Source organism: Manis pentadactyla, chromosome 4, assembly GCF_030020395.1.
Source record: "Manis pentadactyla isolate mManPen7 chromosome 4, mManPen7.hap1, whole genome shotgun sequence".
Lineage (NCBI taxonomy): Eukaryota > Metazoa > Chordata > Mammalia > Pholidota > Manidae > Manis > Manis pentadactyla.
Window position 1 is genome coordinate 79,200,673 of NC_080022.1, and position 20,271 is coordinate 79,220,943.

General features: G+C 42.9%; 1 long non-coding RNA gene across 1 annotated transcript; it reads right to left on the minus strand.

Moving 5' to 3' along the window:
- Positions 1 to 286: 286 nt before the first annotated feature.
- LOC118923074 (uncharacterized) lies at positions 287 to 12,837 on the minus strand. The gene is made up of 3 exons (XR_008997552.1): positions 12,620 to 12,837; positions 8,604 to 8,657; positions 287 to 549 (listed from the first exon to the last, which is right to left on the minus strand). It is a non-coding gene; the product is annotated as an uncharacterized LOC118923074 (long non-coding RNA).
- Positions 12,838 to 20,271: the final 7,434 nt, after the last annotated feature.

Genomic DNA, 20,271 nt, shown 5'->3' on the forward strand with positions numbered 1-20,271 from the left:
TAGCACCTCTCTTTCTTGCCCAAGGTTCTGAAAAAGTTGGAAGTAAATAAAGAGTAATTATGTGGGTCAAAATATCCTGTTTTTAATAATAGAGGCTAAGTCCCCTAGCCTGTATTCCCACCAGGCTGTCATCCCTTAAGTCTCTCCTCTATTAAATTCCAGGTTGCTCGTAGCCAGGTTGTATCCCTGCATGTTCCCTCCTTTAGTCTCATAAAAAAGGTGATTTTCTTATAACTCTTAAGGTCTCTAGTTTCTCCTTGTTTCATCATTTCTGAGTATCCCCCCATCCTTGCACTGATGGCAGTAACAGGTAGAATGAGATCTGATGATTGGCTTAAACAATCAGAACCAAGCGTTGAGCTGGGGGGAGGGGTGTCAGTTACACAAACTAACTATCTGGGAGGAGGGAATTTTCCAAATGGGGAGTCCAAGAACTTCCAGCAAGACAAGTGGGAATTGGAAGTGCAGAGTTAACCAGCTAATGCCTCCTCCCCAAAAGAAGTATGAAGTCCTCAGCCTTGGATAGCCAGGTGACAGGCAAGCTGAGACCTGCAGAATGAAAAAAACAAGTTAGCAGGGGAAAGAAGGTGTGGAAGGCCTTCCAGGCAGAGCAAAGAGCAGGTATAAAGCTGTGGAGATTAGAGATAATGTGGTGCAGGCAGGAACTGCTAGTGTTGCCCTGTGCCTGGCACACAGAGCACCGAGGATTGTGAGCTCTTTGATGATGGGGATGGATTTTATATATCCTGGGCAGTTTACCACAGGCTTGAAATAACCAGATTTGGAATTGAATTCAAATCCCAACTCTGTCCTTCAGTGGTTATAGACAGCCTCTCTGAGCTTTAGTTTTCTGTTCTTTGTTCTTTTTTTTCTTTACTGTCTAATTTATAAAATGCAAACAGCTCTCTCTCACAGAGTTGTTGAAGGATTAAGTAACAGTGTCTGTGTACGGCCTCTGCTATGTAGATGGCCTGGATAAAAAGCAGCTGCTACTATTACTCAGCTCCTCTCAGACCTGGGACCCCTGCCCTCAAAGACCAAGCACTGCCAAGGCCGCCTAGTAAACGTTTATGGACTGAAGGATGAGCGTCCCTCGGGTCGGCCTCGCCCCTGGACAAGGCTCCTTACTCAGGCTGTCCTTGAGTGCCCCCCACCCCATCCACAGCACCCTCTGTGATCCCAAGGTGATCACAACTGCCAAGAAGCGCCCACAGCTTAGACATCACAGCGCTGGGCCCAGGGCTGCTGGGCCTCCAGAGATGACTGCCCCATAGGTGTGCTCTGGCCAGCAGGTCCTGGCAGGACACAGCAGCCATGACTGATCTGGGCTGAGGAGGGGCCACGAGGAGACTAAGGAGAGGTATGGCTGCCTGAGGGGGATTCAGAGAAAGCTGGGCTGGGTGAGGCTTCCCAAAGCCCTTGTTGGTTTCCTCCAGAGGCCTGGGAGACTAACTCCTTCCAGTATAAACTCTAGAGCCTTAGCATGTGGAAGTGAAAAAGCTCAGTGTCTGAAAATCTGGTTCATCACTCACTATCTCCGCAAAGGCTGATAGCTATTAGGGATTTCTGTTCAGAGTTGCTGGACACAGACCTTTTCCAAACACCCCTGAAGGGTCTAGGGAAATGGCAGGTGGAGACCAGACCACACCTACTTGATCATCAATGTGCATAGGGTGTAGGACCTTGGACTTTGAATTCAGCAGAACTGGCTTTCAACTTTAGCTCTGCTACTCACTTCATGACCTTGGGCAAGACACTTTACATCCTAATCCTCAATTTTCTCATCTGTATAATGGGGAGAGTACCATTGACAGAATTAAATAGGATAATGCATGCAAGGTGCTAAATGTGAAGATCCTTCATAAAGGTTCCTTTCCTTCCTTTGATGCCACCGGCTCCTTTTCCCCTGTTAGATTCTTTCTCTTGTTCTTCAGCCCCTGTCTTGTCTCCTATTCTTGCTGTGAACTGTCAGGAAGCTTCACAGTCCTGTCTGCTTGGAACAACTGCCTCTCCAACCTAAGGCTCTTGTACCTCAGGAGACTCAGGCAGTAATGAGTCACACTCAGCCAGGTGAGTGGAACACTGTGCCAGGTCTCATGCCAAGTGTGGGGATACCATGGAGAATAAGGCACAGTCTCTTCCTCAAGAAGCTCCACCCAGTGGGAGAAAGCAGGACAAAAAAGCTTATAATGCAGCATGCTAACGCAGTAAGAGCGGTAAACGCCCCACTGAGTCTGGGGGCATCAGGAAGGAGATGACATAAAATGGATCTTAAAGGATGAGTAATTGCTGTCCAGAAGAAGGATGGTGAGGGAAGAGCACAGGGAAAGGATGAACATTAAGGAGGGGACACAAAGTGCAAAGAAATGGGCAGTTCTGGATTGCTGGAAAATAAAGTGGGACATAGCCCACTTAATATTTCTTTAGATGAGCACAGAAGAGAGTCTGATGGGAAATACACCAAACTGTCTGTTCACCTAGGATGAAATTGGAACTATGGAGGAGAGGAATCTTTCCATTTCTACTTTGTATCTGTTATATTGTTTAAAGTTGCTATAAGTATGTATCAATTTTATGATTGAAAATATATTTTTTTGAAAATGTAAAAAATGTTAATATTGGCTACAATGCATAAAACAAGTTAGAGTGGGGCAAATGTGAAGGAGGGAGACCAGTTAGAAGGCTACCCCAGGTGATGAACTCCTAGACCTGAGAAGTGGCTGTGGGGAGAGTGAGAAGCAAAAGCCAAGAGAATCAAGTCTGTAGAGCTATGTAGGTGACGGCACCTTTCCTAAAACAGAGACCATGAGGGGAAACACCTGGGTTAGGAAGGCAGGCGAGGTGGACAGACAATGAGAGCTTTGTCCATGTGGGCCCTGAGGTGCCCAAGGGATATCCAAGTGGAGATGCCCAACTGGAAACCTGCGTGGATGGGTCTGACATGTGGAGAGAGACATGAGATAGGAGTTTGTTAAGTACCAGTATGTAAATCATTAAAACTCTGGTGATAGATGATGTGTATTTACCCCCAGGAAGAGGATGGCAACAGAGAAAACAGAGGGTCCAGGATGGACACCAGGCTTAAAATCAGATGGAGAAAGAACTCATGAAGGTCTAAGAGTAGGAACAGCCAGAGGAGCAGGAAAAAATCAAGAGGTCAGGGTGACTTGGAAGAAAAACAGTTTGGAAGAGGGAATGGATAACAGTGTCAAATAGTTCTGAGAGGTCAAGTAAGATGAAGACTCAAAAGTGCCTTGACATACTCATCAAGATCTCCGGGTTTGCAGGGAGGTATCACTCCAGAATGATCTTAGATGGGAGGGACAGGCAATGGAGCCTCCATTCTGCTTCTGGTTGTGTCTAAGCCAACATTTTCCCTTTGCTTTCTAGTCCCAGCAGTGCAGAACCCAAATCTTGTACTATACTCCATCAGCCTGGCCCAGGACACTCTGGATTCTAGAAAGCCTCCTTGAATGGAAAGGGCTACAGACCACTGGTATAACAAACATAACACATCTAAGCATCCCAAGAAAGGTGCCCATCCTGATGCACCTAACTCTCTCTTTGACCCTGAGCAAGTCACAGTTCCTCAATGAACCTCAGTTTTCCCATCAGCACCTGAGAGGGTCAGAGGGATCACTTTAAGGAATGCTTCTAAACCTCTTATTCCATGATTCAATACACCACATGAAGAAATAGACTCCTATCTAGCTTTTTCTGAGCAAAGAGCAATTAAAAACCTAGTTTTGTGATGTGAAAAGATTGCTCAGAGATCATAGCCATGGGCAAGAAAACATAAGGTTGCCTAAGTGAACTGCCTCTCTCTGCATCCAGGTGTAGGACAGATTCAAACACAATGAGAAAAGGATTTCACATAGAATCAATGGATGACTTCAGAGAAAGCCCTGCTCTTTAAGCCTTTCTTTGGTGTCACTGTACAATGAGGGACAACATAAGACCGGTGACTAAGCCCAGCTTCAAATACCCACTTATGAGCTAAATGACCTCAGGCAACTTATCTAGCCTTTCTGTGTATTGCTTTTCTCTGCCATAAAACAGGGGTCATAATAGTATCTACTTCATAAGATTGATATGATTAAATAAGTTAACATTTATAAAGCATATAGAACAGCACCTGGCACATAAGAAACATCACACACACGATTGTTAAATTAAATTATACATACACACATACATATGCTGATTCACTCTATATCTCTGCTGTGTCTTCCTGGATACAAGCTTCATCTTCCACATACACCCACCCCTCAGGCGGTTCCAGACACCCCTTCATGCAGCAAAATGGATAAATAATTGTACCTTAAATCTTTACACTGCATCAGGTAGGAGAAAAGAAGCATTTATCTCTTCTAATAGCTGTCACAGAACAGATTTTCTTTTCAAAAAACTGTTTTCTTGTCATTTGCTATAATTGGGTTATGTGGCCAATAAGGACCTACTCCTGCAGATGGGATTCGGGTAGTCCCACTCAACCCATGGCTCAAGAGTACAGCGGTGGACATGTATCCAGGGGAAGATGAGTCGGATTTGACAATGGGATGGAGAGTGTTCACTGCTAGGTGACAAAGTCACGATTCCAGTGTCCCAGGAGCTCACAGCCTAGGAGGAGACAGTCATAGCACAGCACAGGAAAGAAACACGGACATGAGAGCATACAGGAGGGGTCACTCTACTTGGCCAGGCCAACAAGCAAATAAGCAAAAAAGAGTGGGAGTGGGGGCTTGTCACGCAGTTTTCCAGGAGGTGAATCTTGAGAGATAAATAATAAAGCTTTAGCAAGTGAGAATAGAAAGACTTTTCAAGCATAGAGTACCTCATGACCAAATGCATAGGAAATGCAAGTAATCTAGGACGACTGATGCATGAAGTATAGGCGGAGGCGGGGAGAGGAGGAAGCGGTCAGGGAAGAATGGCAAGATGTATGGCTGACCCCAAATCAAGTCAGACTTATGCTGAGATGTATGTGTCATTGACATGAACTCAATAGTTGAACATCTGGGGTAAGAGTTGTGAATAAGGAAAAGACAAGGAGTAGAAAAGGAATCAGGAAAGAACCTAAAAATGTTTTACTAGAGAGGAAGAAGGACTCAGGTAAAATAGAAGGGATAACATTTTCAAAAGAAAAGAGCAGCAGTTGCTGCAAAGAGATTAGACAGGGTAAGGCCCGGGAAAACATGTGATTGATTAGTAACTGACAGGGACCTTGACTTCTGACAGAGCGGCTTCAGTGATGGAGGAAGGGTCAGGATTGCTTGGAATTTAGTGAAGGGGAGTTGAAATGATGATAGTAGACTACTCTTTTAAAATGTTTATATTTTGCAATAAAATGTGTACCCAAATACTTAAAACAGCCACTTAGGAACTTCCCTTAAGAAATTTGTACTAAAGAAATAATCAGGAATATATGCAAAGAGTTATTTACAAAGGTTGTATTGTAAGTTAACTATGGCAAAAAATTGGAAATAACCTTGTGATTACAGTTTAAAATGGCTAAATTATAGAGCATCCATGAAATGGAATTGTAATGCAATGACTGAAAATCACATTGTAGAAAAATATTTACTGCCACAAGAAAAGCACCAGGTCACAAAACAGAACACCCAGAATGTTCTCAATGTCAAATTAAGTGAATATTATATATGCATAGAAAAAAAGATGGCAAGGATATAAACTAAATGTTAACATTGGTGGTACCTCTAGAAATGTGTTTGCGTAGGTGTTTTGATTACTTGTACTTCTCAATTTTTCTACTATATATTACTTCTGTGATGAGAAAAAAGAGCTTGCCAGTAATGAAAGGAGCATGGGATTAACTTTAAGGGAAACAGGGTTGGGCTACAGGTTAACATTTGAGCTTGTTTATGGGTAAAGGGAAAAGAAGAGGAGAGATTGGTGCTAGGAGGGAGGGAGTACATTCAGATCCAGGCCCTGAGCGGTAAGGGGACAGCTGAGGATGAGGGCCGCCGGGAGATGAGGCCGGATGGCGGAGGACCCAAAGGCGGCGGGAAAGAGAAGGCGTCACGCCGCTGCATCACCTGCCGCTCGGTGTGTGGGGAGCAGGCAGAGATTAAAGGGATGGAGGAGAGTGGGAAAGGTTCACAACAGCTGCTGTGAGGAATTAGGAGGTCATTTAGCAATAAGTAAAGGGATTGTGGAGAAGCTCCAAGGGAGGGCCCAGCTGCCACTGAGAAGCAGGACTTGATCCCACCGCCAGTTAATTTATTAGCTGCAGCCAGAGAGGAAATGTGTGGCCTGGATCCACCCAATGAATGTCCGAATAATATCCAGGAAATGTGACCCAGAATAATCACAACCACTAAGGACTGCATCATGTAATGACTAATTTAAGGCTTGCTTGCCTCTTCTAGTTTGGTCACAGGCAGTTGCGCATCTTCACTGTAATTGTTATTTTAAAAAATAAATAAAGGAGGTGAGCAAAGGTAGTAAATGAAAAATGGTTTAAGGAAATGACACTTTATCAGCCAAAATGATGAAGTGTTAAAACATCACTAACACATTGGACCAAAATACACAGCCAGCTATTTTCCAGGGCCACTGGTGTTTGTTCACTTCCTCAGTGAGTGACTGCAGAAGTCTTTCTAGTGTCTGATAATAATCAGTCTCTTTGCTTTGGCCTTGCAGGTAGCTGATTACAAACTATTCCTGACTCATAAATACATGGTATCAGACTTTCCTATCTGACCTGTAAAATCACTGCAATTTACCTTGAAAGGAAGTATCAAGAAATTCAAAATTGTTAAAAACCAAGCAGAATCCTCATAGATGTAATTTGAATGTATTGGGATCACTTCCTCGGTGAGGAAAAGGAGCTACCATCTGTTAAGCATCTAGTATATGCATGTTCTTTGCTAGGCCCTTTATGTCTGCTATTTTCATTTAATCCTTACAACAACTCTGCAAATAGATATAATTTTCTTCATTATACAGACAACAAAAGAAGCTCAGAAATGGTAAAATGGTGAAAAATAGTACCTACCTCCTAAGTCTGTTTTGAGTATTAAATCAGATAATATGCATAAGGCATTTAACACATAGCGGCACATGGTGCCTTCCCCATAAACACTGACCACAACAATGACTATTAGCCATAGTAATATTCTAGCATCATAATGTTTGGCAAAAGAAGGGAGGCCTTCTTATCATCATCCCCATTTCATGACAAATGAAACTGGTTTCGCTGAGTTTCCAGCAAGATCTCTCTAGTCAATATTTATTTTTTGTTTTAAAGTATCACTGATATACAATCTTATGATGGTGTCAAATTCAAAACAGTGGTTCAGCATTCACCCATATTATCAAGGCCTCACCCCCTCCATTGCAGTCACTGTCTGTCAACGTAATGAGATGTCATTCACTGTATTCTCCATGCTATATCTAGTCAATATTTCAACAATCACTTTCTCTAGGCTTTGCTGGGCCATCATGCTTCTGCCCTAGATTCAAGTTCACTACATCTTCCCTTTGTTCCCAAACAGTTTTACAGTCTCTAAAGCACACACCAGGGACGGTGTGGACAACGTGGAGAAGCAGCCTGGGCTCCAGTCAGAGTAAATCTGTTATCAAACAAGCGCTACACATTAGAGAAAGGAAAGGCTTTTCAACAAATGGTCGGTGAAAACCAGATATGCATATGCAAAAGATTGAAACTGGACTCTTACCTTACACCATACACAAAAATTAACTCAGAATGGATCAAAGACCTGAACATGAGACCTAAAACTGTAAAACTCATAAGAAAACATAGGGGAAATCTTTATGACACTGGCTTTGGCAATGATTTCTTGAATATGACACCAAGTCACAGACAACAAAAGAAAAAATAGATAACATGAAGTAGTTCAAAATTTTTAAATTTTGTGCATAGAAGGACACTTTCAATAGAAAGAAAAGGCATGTTTCTCTAGAGAATGGGAGAAAATATTTGCAAATCACATATCTGATAAGGGATTGATACTGAGAATTAAAAACTTCTACAACTCAACAACAAAAATAACCTAATAAAAAGTGTGCAAGGGACTTGAATAGGTATTCCTCCAAAGAATATATACCAATGGCCAACAACAGGTACATGAAAAGGTACACAATACCAGTAATTATCAGTGAGATGGAAATCAAAGTCACAGTGAGATACCACTTCACACCCACTGGATGGAGATTATCAAAAAGTGGTAAAGAAGTGTTTTGAGAATGTAGAGAAATTGGAACCCTTGTGCACTGCTGGTGGGAATGTAAAATGGTACAGCTGCTGTGGAAAATAGTATGGTCTTGTAATTCCACTTTTGGGGGTATATATACAAAAAGAACTGAAATCAGGAACTCAGATATTTGCACATCAATGTTCATAGAAGCATTATTCACAATAGTCAAAGGATGTAAATAAACCCTAATGTCCATCAACATATGAATGAATAAACAAAGTGTGGTGCATACATACAACAGACTATTATTCAGCCTTAAAATAATGAAATTCTCATGCATGCTACAACATGGATAATCAAAAATATAATGCTAACTGAAATAAGCTAGAAACAAAAGGATAAATATTGTATGATTCCACTTACATGAGGTAACTAGTAGTTAAATTCAGAGACAAATAGAAGAGTGCTTCCCAGGAGCTGGAAGAGAGAATAATGGGGAGTTACTGTTGAATGGATACAAAGCTGCAGTTTGAGATGATGAAGAAGTTCTGGAGAAGGATAGTCACTAATGGATTCACAATAAAGTGAATGTACTTAATGGCACTGAATTATACACTTAAATATCGTTAAAAGTATAAATTTTGCTATGTATATTTTATTGTAATATAAATCAGCTAAAAAAAGTGCTGCACATTGAAACAATGGGAAAGAAGCACATTTAATGTTCACAATGATTATCTTTAGGGAGTGGGATTACAGGTCCTTTGTTCTTTATACTTTTTATTTTCTACAATGAACTTTTAAAATTAGAAAAAACATGTTTATTTCTTTAAACTGTACCTCCACTGGGATGACAGTGGAAGTGACATTATGTCATTAAGTACCAATTTTTAAAATGTCAATAATGATTTTCTGCAGAGCAAATATGGAGTTTATCTTATTCCTATGTACTGAAACTGGTTAAAAGTAATCTGAACACAGAGAAGCAATTTTGATACTTTTTTACAGAGAGGCTGATTTGGAATCATTTTTAAGATGACTACTGTGCCAGCAATAAACTTTCATTTACGAATACATATTGAAGAGATGATTCAGCTGCTTAATCAATTCAACAAACATCACTTGAACATTCAGGACATGTTGGACCTGATCCACAGTGCTCAGAAAACCTTGCTCTTTGAACCTAAAAATGTAAGAGGGTAACATTTTGATTGACTGGAAGTTCTCTCAAGCTCTCCCTTCATCACTTCCACTCCTGGGGGTAACCACTGTTAATAATTTGGAGTATATGCTTCTAAACCTTTTTCAATGCCTACCATATACATTTTTTTAAACAAACATAGTTTAAAAGTTACTTTTTAAATCCCACACTGTGTTACTGACATCTTTCTATGTTAGTTCATTAAGAGCTACCTTTTGTTTTAACAGAGCATTTCAAAGTAAAGGTACTGAGTCAACCTAAATAAGGAGGTAAACTGAGGCAAGTTCAAATTACGAGAAATTTGAGTTCATTTAGTCACAGCAGAATTGCAATTCAGAACACATCTTATAGCAAGCTACAGGCTAGTCCTTTGAGGGTTTGGGGTGACTATATTTATGGACAAGGAGTGCAAAGAGGGGAAGTCCAGCCAGAGTCCAAGCAGTAAGTTCACTGGCTTGATGATAGAGATTCTTGGCAGGTGTTTACTGGTCAGGAGATAAGTCTGGCTTCTCTGTAAACCAGGCATTTACAGGAAATCAGTCTCTCAGTTCTCAAGGTGCATTCTCCTGAAGGAACTTGTGAAATATGCTAGATTTCATGTCCTCCAGTTCAATGTTAGGTTAAAATCCCTTCACAACTCCATTATTTACTATTTATTTAGCCATTCCTTATTGATGTACATTTAAATTGCCTACAATTTTTTGAGCAATTACAAAAAAGATACAATACAAACCCTTGAATATTTATCCTTCTAAGCTCCTATAACTATTTCTGAAGGACAAACATCTAAAAGTGAAGTTGTGGATCATGCCATACACTTCTAATTTATGCTACTTAGTCCTATTTTATAATCCACATGGACCAACTTAACTCTTTCCTGGAACATGGTATTTTACTTTCAGAAGACAAAAATGAAAGGGAACTCTTGAGTCTTTTCAGGAAGCCCACAGAACTGGAAGTAGGTCAGGTATGTTTGGTGGAAGTGGAGCAGATTGAGGGGTTTTATTCTTTGTGTTCTTCATTCTCCTTTTTACCTTTCTTCTTAGACAACAGAAAACTATTTTGGACAAGTGCCCATGGCTTGTACCAACAAATAGAAGGAACACATTCCAACTGATGAAGTTACCCAGCAACAGAATGGGGATCTCCTGAGACAGCTTCTCATCACCAGAATTGTTCAAGATTAAGTGAAATGGCCCACAAGACAGGCTACACCATGTGCAGTTTAAAAAAGCACAGACCCTAGAGTTCGGATGCCTGGATTTGAATTATGGTTCTGTTATTTGGGAGGGAGACCTTGGGCAACTTAGGTAGCCTTTCTGTGCCTCAGTTCCTTCATCAGTAAAATGGGAATAACAATAGTACTTGCTTCATAGAGTTGTTATGCATCACTTGTTCTCTCCATGTTTAAAAATATATTTCAAACGAAACAATAAATAAATTAGCTTTGTAAGATTGCATACCTTTTAAACATATCATCTAAGGTGAGGCTGGAAGAGGGAAGCCCTCGAGGATAAGACCCTTATCAAGAATTTTGGCTCCCACCCCCTCGGAACTAGGTGAATTCCTGAATTGTTTTTTGGGGGGTGAGCAGCAACATAACAAGGAAAACTAGCAAAACACAGGATATGAAGAGACCATTTTGAGAGAGGTTTCAAAGTACTTTCAGGAAATTCCCTGCAGGGAGTTAGGAAGGCAAGCATCATATTTTCATTATGGTGCAATGGGAAGAAAACTGGCCGGCAGTCAGGGACTGAGGTTTTAGTCCTAAATCTGACACTGTGCCACCTTCGCATACTGACTTCACTTGTCTGAGACTCATTTTGCTTAAAACAAAATTATCTCTATGCTCTTTACTCTCATCAGTTCTCAAAATCTTTCACTCTATCAAATCAGTACTTAAGTTCAAGAGATCGCTGATGGTCAGGGTCCTCACACTAAGTCTAATGAAAGGCTGTAGAACAAAGCGCCCTTCCATCAAGGAGGCAAATCAAGGGAATCTTAGTGGAATGGGGTGTGGAATTGGGTGCTTACTGAGAGCTCTGTTCTCTAAGGAACAATTTGGTTTAGTTGCCTCTTTCAAAGTTATAGAACCCTAGACTGCCAGAACTGAAAAGTACCCAGTCTTAACTTCTCATTCTGCAGTTAAAAAGAGGCTCATAAAAGTCAGATTGAAGGTCATCCAGCAGGACATGAGAGAGCCAGGACCAGATCTCCACCCTCTTAAGAGGTCAGAGCTCTCTCCTAGTACCTCTGCTGTTTGGAAAGATGTGGGTTCACGGCCTAACACCCAAGTGATCACTTACACTTGGATTTAATTGAACAGTATCCTGGACCCAAGCAGGGCTGGGACTAGGGTAAGGCAAAGGAGGCATGAGTATCAGGCGCCAAATTAAAGGAGGCTGCACAAAAAAAACCTCAGTATTCAAAACAACGAATATTTTAATACCTGAAAATAAAAGATCCTTGAAAATACAAAATAAGAGAATTTTAAATAAAGACAGAATCTGACCCAACCCATGTGCAACTCTACCTTACCCACTTCATCCTAATCCTGGCCCCTGCTCCAATTAAATTCTGTTTACAAAACAGGTGACAAACCACAGGCTTGGTTTGCAGATTCTTTTTTTAAATACTGCATTAAAACATTGTTTTTCTTGATTTCTGAACTTTTCCATGCCCTCTTAAATTGCGTGCCCAAGGTGAGTTCCTCATTATCTTAACCCTAGTCCTGCCTGGGCAACACAGGGAGTGTCCGGGTCCTCAGGCCCAGGTCACCAGGGCATGCTCTACTTAAAATGCAAGGTTTCCTGGCCTAGGTAGGATCCCTGGCTCTGCCAGGGGAATTTGTAAAATCTGTAGATCCATGAATCCCCTCAGGTTATAGGCAAAATACTGTGTTCACAATCTTTTCCTGGGGAAATAAAGGGTCCTTAGTTTTTGTAGTCTCTAAAAGACCCCAAAAAGACCTTGCCACAAAATGGGACAGGAAGTTAGCTTCTAGTACACACCCACTCTAACTTCCATCGTCCAGCGTGTTCACCTCTCTTACTCTTCTTGCATAAAATGCACCACTGTAAGGAAAAGCTAATATGTTCATTCCCACAGAAGGGCAGATGATTTGATGAGAGACAAAGTCCATGGCATGCTTAGTCACTGTAGCTCAAAAGCCGTAAGCCAATGATAGGGTAGCAATTTACGTAACAGGTACACGCTTTAGGGGGCGTCTCCGAGGCACCTCAAATCACAGGCATCCTCAGAGACTTCCTGACTCCTTCCCTGGTGGTGTTCGACACCTCCAAACGGCCACAACCAACATCGTTCCCACAAGACAGTCGTGGAGCTTAAGGCAAGGCAGCACCTGCTGGAAAAGAAATGATCTCTGCAAAGGAAGCAACTCAGCAAACCCGTCGCCCCTCCTCCCTGGGCTTCAAGGTCTCGCCTGGACCATCTTCGACTACGCGGGCCTCAGACAGGCTCAGGTTGCAAGTGCGCAAGACCGGAAGCGTGGCCGGGCCCCGCGGGACCTCCCGGGAAGGGGGCGGCACGCGACACCGGAGCACTTGGGCGTGCCCTGCTTGGAAGGTGGTAAATGGCTGCCTGTTTCACGCCACCGATGTTACTGCAATCCAACTGGCAAATATTTACCTTGGGATCCGAGTGACTGAAAATATTTGGTTGGAGCCAGATGCGTCGCGTGTCTGTCCCTGAAGTATTAGCTAAAGGAGTGATTTAGGAAAATAAAATGCTGGGTGGGGTGCCTGCCTGCCTGAGCTGTTTACTTTCCTCCAGCTCCTGCAGAGCGAGTGGAGCTTCTAATAATCCTGGAGGGAATGTGAACAGCTGGGAAGCAGGCCAGACTGGGAGAGAGCGAGGGTCTGTTTTGATTGGGTAGATAGTTTTACATAAATCAGAGGTGTGGAAATACATATCTTCCTTAAAGGCTCTTAGTAATGCTCGCACAACAATTGACCCTGGAGAAAGAAATAGAGGTGGTTTTATTATATCTTTAGTTCTAGAGCTCATCTAAAATAAAGGCTTCAGTTACTTGGGGACTGAAAACTCCTCTCAGAAATGCTGCTGTGTGACTTGTCTGTCCTGAGGTGTGGGCAAGCCAATTCCTGTTGAACAAGGTACTATGCACCTGGCACTGTGGTCAGCTCTAATGGCCAATTGTCTAGCAACTCCCACAACCAGTGCAAAACCCAGGATGAGTTTTCATTAACTAGTTCCATTTTACAGACAAGAATCAGCTTCACAAGAAACATTGGATGATTTGCCCAAGATCTCACGACTCAGGAGTCACAGAGCTGGATTAGAACCCAGTCCGACTCTCTCTGCTCTTTGCCTCAACTGAAAGAGCTCCGAGGACTGTGAGGTGCATCTTTGGCCTGCAATTCTGTAGGTGAGGAGAATTAGATTCATGTTGCTGATTAGTATTGTGTCTGTAACCAAAGATAACCTCTTTGCCATCATACGTAGTACTGAGAGATAATGCTTATGAGAAAAGTGAACTAAAAATAAATGTAACTAAGCTGCTAGCCAAGAACTAAAAAAAAAAAGTCACTGTTTTTTCTGTTTTTCAAATGCAAAGAGGATACAAGGTTTATAAGGGTGTGGACTCAAGTGAGTTTTTGTCTCCCAAAGGCAGAAACAAAGGCTCAGAGGAGGCAATCAGAGCACCTGATAGCTGTCCCAGAATGTGCCCACTTTCTCCAGCCTTCCTTAACATACTCAAATGAGAATCTGTGTCTAAAGTCATGACTTTTTTAAAGGGGTTACATTTGAAAACTATTTGTTTTTAATTGAATTATTTTCTTAGGTCTGATTCTGTGTGAAGAGAAGCCATGTAATATGAAATCAGAGTTATCAAAATATATTTCCAGCTTCCCAATCACTTAGTTTAGAAACCTTCAAATTTTTTTAGTCCTTCCCTCACCTTTGCTACTCACATCTGTTTAAAACTTTCAGTGGCTTCCCTCTGCATTGAGATAACCACCTAGTTTTAGCCTGGCATGCTGAGCATGCCTTGATCTGTCCCAACTTAACTGGAAGCTCAAGTGTGGGAGCCAGGAGAGCTTGAAGTCTAATTCCATTCACTTCTCTTCTCTTCTCTGTGGGACTTAATGCCTTCATCTATGAAATGAAAGTGTTGGGATAAATGATTCGCTTACCCTTATAACTGGAACATTCTTGGCATCTGCTTTTCTAGCCTTCTTTCCTGTGTCTCCCCTTGTGTACCACATGCTGCAGCTCCAATACCTAGGACACTGCATATGGCCTGCATATTTTTACCTCAGGCTTTCTGCCTTTGTCTGGAATGTCCGTATTAAAAGACCACCGAATTCCTTAGAGGAAGAGACAACCACACCAAGAAGCGAATATCCAACCAAGAGATTTATTTAGTGGCGGTGAGGAGAGTGAGAGAGCAGCCACGTGGTCTGGGGAGCTTTGGCTTATATGTCCTATTAAGGCACTTGGCATGAGCTGATTGGTTATGGAATCGTTGGGGTCAGCTGGCGGGGCTTTATTGGTCTGCATCACAGTTTTCTGTGTCATGAGCGGGAAGCTGAACCTAATCTCGGGAAAACGAAACTTAACGGTTGCCATCTTAGGTCGAAGAGTGTGGGGGTCGGGTGCCATTTTGACTAACATTCCTCCCTTTTTGTTTTAGTATGGGAGAGGGGATATCGTTGATTTCTCTACTTCCTGCTGGAAGGGGGCAGTGATGGGTGGGTGCAAAAGGGAAGAGTTATGGTCAAACAAGGTGGGGGCTGTCAGTTTCATGATGGCGTACACTCAGGCCCCAAATGTGAAGATCTTATCCTCAGGGAACTCAAGAAATGTTCCCTGGATCCAGAGATTGAACAGTCCCTTGAAACAATCACTGGTGGGTTGGATGTCTGGAAGGAGCCAGCTATCTTCTGGTAGCGCTTCAAGGAATTTCAGCACTCGTCTCGTCCACATCCTTCAGCATCTAGTAATCCCTAGGGAGGAGCTGGTTGAAAGTCTGGCTGGAAATTTTGCTGATCTGGTTTTGAATGCATTTAATTATGCAGGGCAGGAAGGTACAGAAAAGAAAGATCATGAGTAAGGGAACGAGGATAGGCAGGAGCCAAGTGAGGGAGGGGACTGGAAGAGTCCTGTTGTGCTAGTCTTTGCAGAGGACCTTTTTAGACTTTCTACAAGATCAGCCAGTCTATGTACACTTTCTTCCACTAGTCCTGACTCATTGACATAGTAACGGCATTCTTCTTTAAGGAAGAGGCAAGTCCCTCCCCTTTTGGCGGTTAGAAAATCTAGGGCCTTCTGTCTTTAATGGTCACTTGGGCTAGAGATGTAACTTGTCTCTGTAGTGAGCATAGGGATTCAGCCGTGAAATCTAAAGCCATTTGTAGCTTGGCATTAAGGTCCTCTACTGCCCATAGGGAGTGTCCTAAGGCTCCTCCCGAGAGGCCCATTCTTGCCACAGAAGCAAAGAGGGATATCCTGACCATAATGGGAAGAAAGGCCACTTGGCGGGTTCTGGAGTGAGGCAGCAACCATTGTACTTCAGAGCTACTATATAATGTTAGTTGAGGGACAATAGTGACAAGAAAACAAGGATCTGATTGATTGGGTAGAATTTTGGTTTAAGAGAGTGCCGTTACACCAGCGAAAGTCTCCGGTCGCAAATAGGAGGTTGTAGAGATGGTTTGGTTATAAGCGTAATTGCCTCTCCCTAGAGAGACATTAGTAAGGGAGTTTGGAATAATGCAGCCTCATAAGGGGAGTGAGATATTGTCTGTTTCTGTTTCCCATAAGGGAACATAGGTAATTGGGCTGATAGGGATTCCTGAGGTCAAGAAGGTATAATATGTGATGTTAAGAGAGACTGCAGCTAATAAGGGCAGAGCTAAAGAGGCACAAAGAAAACTGTTGGCTTTAGGGTGGGGGTAGTGAGGTTTAAGAAGGCAAGAGTGTTTTGTGCGATATGAGCCAGGAGTAGAGTGAAGGGGATGAGGAGGGATCTGGGGGGAGAGTCAGGGTCTGGGCTTTCTAGCTGACAAGTATTTGCTCAGAGCATGTATGCTGGATGATAGTTGGGAGTGTTGGGTAGCAATGGAGACATACTCTCTACTTAGACTAAACTCCCTGGAGGGATGAGATGAGTACCCATTGGAATAGAATTTTCCTGTCACTCCAGTTGCCCATCGGGAATCCCATGGGTCAGAAATTGTTAATGTGTAGGTTTTTGTGTTGGAGTTAAATTTGAACATTCCTTCACCGTTGCATACAACATCATGTATTTTGCATGACCAGTAGGGGCAGCCCCCATAAGTTTCAACCCACCAGTTGTGACAGGTTTCTTTTGTCGGGTCAAAGGTGAAACATAATCACCATGTAAGAACTTGTTCGTTATGCTTCAGAAGATTGGAGACTGACGAGAATTAGGCTTGGGGTGGATTAATGATTGTGCATTGAGCATTGAGTCCCCTATACAGAATTTTATTGTTGTTAACAACCATCTGATCAATAAATATGAGAGATGCCCTCTCAAAAAAAAAAGGTGAAACATAGGTAGGGCCGAGTAGCTTGTTGTATCAGCTCGGAGTTGTGTAGGGAAATCGTAATGGCGGAAGCACAGCCTGTTGTGGGGCAATCAGCTGTGGCCATCAGGGCAGTGTTTTTTGTGGGGTTTTTTGTATGTATATGTCTCCCTCAACTTGAATCTGCAGACATATGATGTATTGGCAAAGGGAGTAAGGAAGCAGAGGGTAAGAGTAAATAAGGTGGTGCTGCTAAGATCCATCCTCGGGAATGGTGGTGGTGGTGGTTTAGACGGGAGAGGCAGAGTTTTAGGGAGTCTGTTGTGCAGGGGGTGCAGGTGAAGCATGGAGGAGTCTGGTTTGAGGCTTTTTCTCCTGAGCTGTCTCCTGGAGGTCTGGCCGGTTTCAACCTGGAGATATGAATCCACGAGGTTAATTTTCCAGGGAAGACTCCTCTAATCGAGCGGCAGTAGGGGTACACAGAATGATTTTTAGAGGTCCTTTCCACTTCAGGGTTAAGGGAGTGGAGTCTGTGGAGGGAAGAGAGAAGTATACCCAGTCGCTCAGAGTCAGGGGAAAGGAGATGTGAGACCTCAGGGGATCGGGTAATAGGGTCTCTTGATGTCTCCAGAGCTGGGAGTGAATGAAAGAAAGAAGGCGGTAAAAAAAAGTGTTCAGGGAGAAGGTGAGGGGAAGGAGTTATTCTGGGGTACAATGGAGGTCTACCATACATGACCTCAAAGGGGGATAATAAGGTTTTTTTGGGAGTACTCAAAGATGGAACAGAGCTAGAGGAAGGAGTTTGATCCAATCAGTATGTAATTCGTGAGAGTTTGGTCAGAATCTTTTTTAGTGTTCGATTGGTACGTTCAACTTTTCCTGATGATTTGGGATTATACGGAATATAGAAATACCATGGGATGTTGAGAGCTCCTGTAATTCTTTGTGTAATGTGGGAAACAAATTCTGGGCTGTTGTCCGATTGAAATGAGGTGGGCATTCCAAATCTCAGGATTATATCTGAGAGAAGATTTGAAGCGATGGTGGAGGCCCTCTTGTTTGTAGTGGGGAGGCCTCAACCCATCCCGAGAATGTGTCCACAAGCACCAGAAGATATGTGTGTTTTCAGACTCTGGGCATGTTAGTAAAGTCAAGCTCCCAGTCTGCCTCGGGGATATGTCGTCTAGCCTGATGGGTTGGAAAAGAGCTGGGTTTCAAAGGGGTGTTAGGATTAGTTCTTTGGCAGATACGACAGTCAGTGGTTAGCTGTTGGATGTATTTGAGGTCTTTGGTGGTTAAAGGAAAGAAGGAGTTGAGAAACATTTTTAAATTTTGTGGGCTGGTGTGAAATAGAGAATGTAAGTAGGAAAAGAGGTCATGTTTGGGAGGGAAATTATCAGGAATGTTGGAAGAGCAGTGGGGAGTGGCTAGAGCAATGGTTGGGTTTTCTGACATAGCTGCCTGTCTTGCAGCCTGGTCTGCTTTAGAGTTGCCTATTGTTATTGGGGATGAGTCAGATTTGTGTGAGCAGCAGTGAACAATTCCTATCTCATGAGGGAGGAGAGAGGCATGGAGGAGGTCCGTGATAAGTTTAGAATTGGTAATGGAGGTGTCTTTGGTAGTTAATGGTCCCCTTTCTTTCCAGATTGCTGAGTGAGAAAGAAGGATGTGGAAGCATACCTGGAATCAGTGTAAAGTGTCAGGGAGCAATCAGCGGCTAGTTCAAAGGCACACTTGACTGCAGAGAGTTCGACAAGTTCGTTGGTTGTGTTTTGTGGCAGAGATTTTGCTTCAATAGTTTCAGTTAGGGAAACAACGGCATATCCTGCCCACCATTTCCCATTAATTAGGAAAGAACTGCCATCAGTGAACCAAACATGAGTAGGATTTTCTAGGGGTCCCTCTTTTATATGAGAGGGACAAGGGAGGAGGTCTTTGAGGGTCTCAACACAGTAATGGAAGGGTGGGTCTTGCATAACGGGGAGTAATGTACCAGGACTTAGGGATGAGCTCTCCTGAAAGGAGATAGAAGAATCATGTAGAAAGGAGATGAGGAGCGAAAGGATTGGGCAGGGGGTTAGGGTCTTTAACCCCTTATATGTTAGGAGGTCCTTTGAGTGATAGGGTGATATGATTGTGATCACACCTCCAAAAGTGAGTTTTTTTGCCTTCTGGATTAGGACATGTGCCGCCCAAGGCTCTTAGGGAGCTCATCCTCGAACTGTAGGGTCTAGCTTTTTGGAGAGATAGGCTACAGGAGTGAAAGTGGGGCCTTTCACTTGTCCTAAGACTCCTAAGGCCAGTCCCTTGTTTTCATGTATGTATAGAGTAAAAGGTTGTTGTATGTCTGGTAATGAAGGGCAGGACCTTGGAGAAGAGCTTGTTGGAGCTTTAAGAAAGGAGTCTTGGCAGAGTTGAGTAGGGGTTCCCTTGAGTCTCCTTTTGTTAAACCATAAAGGGGAGCAGCTAGGAGAGAGAAGTTGGGAACCCAGGCTTGAAAGTACCCTGCTAGACCTAGGAATGAAAGTATTTCTTCCTTTGTTTTTGGGGTGGGTAATTCTCAAATTAGATTTTTTCAGTCTAGAGTGATAGCCTTGGAGCTGTGTGATAGTTGGACTCCTAAGTATGTGACCGTTTGTTGAGATAACTGAACTTTATGTGGGGAGACCCGGTATCCTTTTTCAGAAAGAAAGTTAAGAAGGGTAATGGTATCGGCCTCAGAGACTTGAAGAGAGGGGCTGCACAGAAGGAGATCATCAACATAGTGGAGCAGTGTGGTCTGGGGGAGTGTTAGCTCCTTAAGATCATTTGCTAGGGCTTGTCTGAATATGTGTGGGCTGTCTCTGAAACCCTGGGGGAGTACTGTCCAAGTGAATTGTTGGGATTGGTGTGTGTGGGAGTCAGTTCAGGTAAAAGCAAAGATATCTTGAGATTCGGGGAATAAAGGGATGGTGAAGAAAGCATCTTTGAGGTCAATAACTGAAAAATAAAGGGAAGAGTTGGGTATGGAGGATAATATTGTATATGGGTTTGGTACTAGTGGGTGGATAGGTTTGACTGCGGTATTTATGAGTCTTAAATCTTGGACTAAGTGGAAAGAGCCATTAGGCTTTTTTACAGCTAAAATGGGGGTATTATAGGGAGAATGTGTGTACTGAGTCCCTTCTTATGTAAATATGCAATGATTGGCTAAAGCCCTAGAAGGCTAGTGGTGAGCAGAGGATATTGGGGTTGGCAAGGAAAGTGTAGGGGGTCTTTTAGGTGAATTTTAACAGGCATGCATTTTGCTAAGGAGGGGGTAGTTGTGTCCCAGACTTGGGGGTTCACTGATGGGGGAGGGATGGAAGGGCTTTGATTGGGT